We start from the raw sequence: 5,891 nt of genomic DNA on the forward strand, positions 1-5,891 counted from the left end.
GAGCACAAATGGTCTCTCACAGAGAGGCAGAAGAGGGAGCTGGCATGGAAGGGCCTAGCTCGGTACAGGACAAGAGAAGTTTGTGTGCCCTGCGTGTTCTACACTGTGACAGAAGCAGATATCCATTCTGGGGCCATTCTTGTCTCTTGCTCCTTCCTCAGTGCCTGAGAAATACATCACAACTACCTCCAGCCCTGGCCTCCCCAAATTCTCCAGTGGGTGATTTTCATCCTCTTAGAGAAGCCTCCTGGCAAGAGTGGGAAGGCTTTGTGCTTGGGTTGCACATTTCTTACACAGTGAGATGCGGCTCTGTGGAGGAATGTAGCTGGAGTGGGTCTCTGCCTCAGCAGGGAGGCCCGGCCTCGCTGTGGACCAGGCAGTGGCTTCATTTATCTGGGGCCTTCTTCTGAGACATTCAGAGCAAAGCTCACATGGTTTTCCTCACCCTGAAAGACCAGGGCAGTGGTGAAAAATGTGCCTTATTTTCAAAATTGAAGGCAAGAGGCCACTGGCCACATGGCAGTGTCACAAAATCTTGGCATATTCTAGGTAGACAAAGTCTTAGAGATCCCCGGTGAATCGCAGATGTCAAAAGGCTGGACTCCCATGTCAACAACCATCAATCATTCTCAGCCTTTTAAGTTATTTTTAGGATCAAAGTATCTGTGGTATCCTTGGGCAAGTGTCCTTACCTGTCCATGTTTATTTCCTGAACTATAGGATGAGCTTAATAATAATCCACATCTTAGTTGGCTTTATAAGGATAAATGAGATGATTCTTGAAAGTATAAGCATTCATTACTGGTTGACATTTTTATCACTACATTATTATTCTTTCACTTCATAGGTACTAAACTGAGTCCCAAAGAGGACACACACACACATACACACACACACCAAGCCAACATAGTTCAGTATAAGTAGTCTCTTTTTTTCTTCATTGATTAAACATAAGTTGCCATGTGGGCATCTGAACATAAAACAAAAAAGGCCAGGTTATATCTCAGTAACACTTTCCAAATGTCTGTTGTCCACACATTCTGTGTCACTACGGTTAGATGTGGGCTCTGTTGTTATTATTGTCTTCATTCTATGATGTTAGCTGATGACATACACAAGCGACTCAGATCACTGCTGCCCACCCTTCAAACATGGTTGTGAGTTCCACAATGTGGCTGAGCATGGTTTTCTTACAATGAGGTAGCCAGATATTGGTGGAGTAATACAATTTATAATAATCTGCTGCATCAATAAAGATAACTTAACATGAGATGTAAGCTCAAGATGTCAACATCAATATAAAACACTAAAAATTCCTACTCACTGAAAATCAGTTTCACAGCTATACAGCTAACCTAAGATAAGGCTGTTGCACTCATGTACTACATAGCGTTCATCTTCCCTCTCCCATCTCAAAGAGCCTCCCACCTACCTTATGCCAGTCCAGTCTCCTCAGGGTTCATTCCATAAACTCTGCTAGTTTTATGATAACCTATGATCTAGAGCAGATAGTGAAAAAAGCAGAGGTGACACAGTCTATGTTCTGGGGAAAGGGGAGAACTGGCCTCTAGTGGAAAAGCTAATAGTAAAGTCCACAACTTTACTAAGATGAGTGCTGGTGTGGTGTGTAAGTGGGGTAACCACAAAGAAAGGTCATTTAGTCTAGTCTTGTGGGTCCAGAAAAGACAGCTGGGAAAGATAATGCTTCTAGAATTGATTCTTAAGAAGAGGTATAAATTGTGCATCTTATTGAAATTATAAAATGACGTTGGGAAACATTACATCGATTAGGAGGTGGTTTCAGTCTTTCTCAGCCCTTGATTATTAGTGCTGCCTTTGCTGCGAGTTGGGTGTTGACAATGTACAACCTTAACGAGGCTAAAGCAGAAGTTGTCAAGGAATGGGTTTCTCTTTAATACGAAAGGGGGTCCCAAAGAACACATGAGTCTCACAGAAAGCTTGTGTGTGGTGCAGATTTGTGAGACCAAAATCTCTAGAAGTTTTTAAAAAGTGCCTAGGAGATGTTTTTAAAATCACATTTCAAGTTTGAAAGTACTCAATAGTAGCTGTAAGACTGATGTGTGTGAAGAGGATTCAGACAGAGGAAACAGGAAGAGTGTATTGAACAAAGAAACATATTGAAGTAAAAAAATATTTGTGTTACCTATGAGTCAGGGCCAATGCCCTTTTGTAGTGTGGTCCAAAGGTTGAAGAAGTTGACACTTCTCTTTCCAGGCTGGTGTTGACTTCAGGACCATTGCTCCAAGCCTACTTTCTAATGCCAACAGGTGTGTGTGTGTGTGTGTGTGTGTGTGTGTGTGTGTGTGTATGGGTATGCATGTGTGTGTACACGTGGTGCATGAACATACATGTATAAAAATGTGCATGCCTTTCATCCCTTTCATCTCATACAATAAAACAACTTAATGGCAAAATCTGGTACTCACTTCATGAAGAACAGCCAATTAGGGATAAAGATGATTTGTGAGGGAAAGATAATGACATTTCTCTGTTGACTTAGTGTTTACAAAGAACCCAGATTGTCTCATTTTATTTTAATTTAATGCCGTGGGGATAGATAGATTTTCTTGCAGGTTAGACTTGGTTTGCAGTTGGGGATAGTGGAGTGAGAATAGACAACCTGCCCAAGGTAGATCATAAGCCACCACTGAGAAATAATGCACCTTTTAAAATTCTACCTTTGAGACTGTGTTGGGTTGGATAAGAAGTGTCCCTTACAGGCTCAGGCACTTGAACACTTGGTCCCTTGGTGGTGGCACTGTTTGGAGAAATTATGGGAAGGTGCAGCCTTGTTTCAGGAAGCATATCACTAGGCTTGGACTTTGAGAGTTTAAAGCTTTGCCCCACCTCCAGTTCACTCTCTGCATGGTGTTTGTAATTAAGGACATGAGCCACTGCCTTCATTAATTCTTGAAGTGATTGACAAGCTTCTTTGCTCCTATTAGGCTCGGCCTCCCCCATTGGCTGAATGGGGATGGAAAGCCTGTCCCCCGCAGGATTGCTGTGAGACATTAGGAATGTGTTATGTGAGTTAGTGCTGGCTTCATATCAAAGTCCCACAGGAGTGTGCAGAGTCATGACGGCACAGAGAGCTTGAGGACATTTTGAGTTAAGTTGAAGATTTCTGTCTCATTCTGTGGTGAGCATGAGTAAGGGCTACCAGCTCACCTGTCACAACAATCAGAAGACAACCAAGGGGGTTGGACTGATGGCTTATCTGGTAAAAGTGCTGTGAAAGTGGGAGGACCTGCGTTTAAATCCCAAGGACCCACATAAAAAGCCAGGTGTGTAAGAAGCGTTAACTGGATTCAGTGTGTTATTTAAAAGAGATGAAGGAGCCTGGGGTTGGAAGCTACCTATCCGGTAGACGGCTCCCCCGGCACCTACGACTGCGATGACTTCCACACTGACCCAGGGGATGGAGAGAATCCCAGACCAGCTTGGCTACCTGGTGCTGAGCGAAGGTGCAGTGCTGGCGTCATCTGGGGACCTTGAGAACGATGAGCAGGCAGCAAGTACCATCTCAGAGTTGGTCAGCACAGCCTGTGGCTTCCGGCTGCACCATGGCACGAATGTCCCTTTTAAGCGCCTGTCTGTGGTCTTTGGTGAACACACGCTGCTGCTGACTGTGTCCGGACAGAGGGTGTTTGGTGAAGAGGCAGAACCGAGGCCGGGAACCTATTGATGTCTGAGCTGCTGAAGGCTCTGGCTGGAGAAGTGGACTGTTGCTAGGCCCTGTTATGGGGACCTGTCCCCTACCTTTCTCGCTCCTGGAACTGGGCCTGTCCTTGCCACCTCCTCACCCCGACTCAAGGCACGAAGGCTTAGTGATATCTATGTTAAGGGAAACTATGGCAAGAGGGTCCCCTCCTTTCTGCCCTTCTGCATAATAAACAGCAGTCCCACCCTTCTAGGGCTCAAAAAAAAAAAAAAAAAAAAAAAAAGAGATGAAAACAAGTGGGGAGGAAGATGTGTTGGGGGCTCAGGATGAAGATACTTTGCATACATATACATGTATGCAATTGTCAAAGAATAGATATATATTCTTTGTGTGTACACACACACACACACACACGCACACACACACACACACACACACACACCACACCACACACACATTTGCAGACAGAGGAAGACTCGTTACAGTATTTATTATTCTTTGGGATCCCCGGAACTGAAATCGAGGCTTTACTCTCAAAGCCCACCTACAGTGATGCACTTCCTCCAGCAAGGCTGAACCTCACCATAACCACTTCAAACAGTGCCACTGACTAGGGAAAGTGTTCAAACGTCTGAACCTAAAGGACACTGTATATACAGTAGAAAAACACTAAAGAGACCCTGTCTCAAACAGGGAGGGCGGTGAGGTCTGACACCTGGGGTTGTCTTCTACCTTCACGTGTCACACTCACATACAGGAATGCAAGTACACACACACACACACACACACACACACACACACACAGTGTACACACAAGGGATTGAGCATGACAGGAACTAAGTGCCTAAACAGATGCCATCAATGAATAATGCGTTGGCCCCCAGACATACCATGAACAGGTAAGTGTGCATCTGATTGGGTGGCTCTGTTCCCTGTGTGCTGTCTGAGGTGGGGAGGTGGGGGTGGTCACACAGTACTCAGTGCTCTTCCCTGTCCTGTAAAACAGACTGCGATTTGCAGTCCTCTCTTGGGTCCCTAGAGAGGGAGAGAAGGTGTGGCCATGACCATGAGTTTTACATATTGGACATCTGGCTGCTTCATGCCTCAACTCACCTTTATTCATTTGTACTGTCCCAACTTCAACCCATGTCTGCCTGTTCTCCCTTGTTCAACTTCAAAAGCAATAAGAAGGCAACTACAGGAAAGCTACTGTGCTGTGCTCTGTGTGTGTGTGTGTGTGTGTGTGTGTGTGTGTGTGTGTGTGTATGTGTGTGTGTGTGTGTGTGTGTGAGCACCAGCCTGGCACTCTGTAGTTTAGGTTCTTCTTTTGGATCATGCCTGGAGTAGCTTCTAAAGAGCACACCGTCACACACACACACACACACACACACACACACACACACACACACACTTGTTTTATTTGACAGTGGTTCTCTGTGGAGACCTGAACAGGGCTTGCACAGAGCCTTGGCAATTTATGGAGTTGCAAGAAGCCTGGTAGGAAGTGCTGAAAGGGGAGGGAGGGCCCAAGACTGAGGGGGCAGACTCGTGTTTCCTGTCGTCACCAGCACTGGTGTGTGGAGCGGACTCTGTTTTGACAGTGCTAGTGTGTGTGTGTGTGTGTGTGTGTGTGTGTGTGGTGAGATAGATGCCTCCATCCCCTGATGTTCTCTGCAGGTGCCTTGTTTGGGGGAGGTGGAGAGTATAGCTGTGCCTCTGCTGTCACTGGCCACAGTACCTGCTTCTTGGGAGCCCTTCCCAGATCCAGAAACTCAAGTCCCAAAGAAAGAAGGTAACCATAAGAAAACCATGAGACCAAAGTGGATAAGTGCTGAGCTTAGACTTCTCCATTGATTATTACATTTTGCACTTATATTTTTTTTTCTGTAAATCTTTTAGTTTTCTGTAAATCTTTTAGCTGAGGTTTTCAGATTTTTCAGGAGGCACGAAGAACAAATGGATCCAAGAATTTTAAGCAGTTATCAATCCAGGTTTTGTTGTTGTTGTTGAGATAGGGTCCTGCTTGTAGTATAGGCTTGCCTGGACCTCACAGTCTTCCTGCTCATCTTCAGTTGGGATCAAAGGCATATGATATACAACTGCACCTGGATAGCAACCACAGACTTCATAAGTTATTGGAAGTTAACCCTGAAGAGCCAAATTAGAACTATGCTGTAGAGACAGTGTGGACAAAAATTGTTTTGTGTCT

The 5,891-nt window shown here is 45.1% G+C and overlaps 1 pseudogene; it reads left to right on the forward strand.

Moving 5' to 3' along the window:
* Positions 1-3,373: 3,373 nt before the first annotated feature.
* On the forward strand, positions 3,374-3,931 carry LOC127226276 (ragulator complex protein LAMTOR4-like; annotated as a pseudogene).
* The last annotated feature ends 1,960 nt before the right edge of the window (positions 3,932-5,891 follow it).

Source organism: Phodopus roborovskii, unplaced genomic scaffold (assembly GCF_943737965.1).
Source record: "Phodopus roborovskii unplaced genomic scaffold, PHOROB, whole genome shotgun sequence".
In the NCBI taxonomy this organism is placed as follows: domain Eukaryota; kingdom Metazoa; phylum Chordata; class Mammalia; order Rodentia; family Cricetidae; genus Phodopus; species Phodopus roborovskii.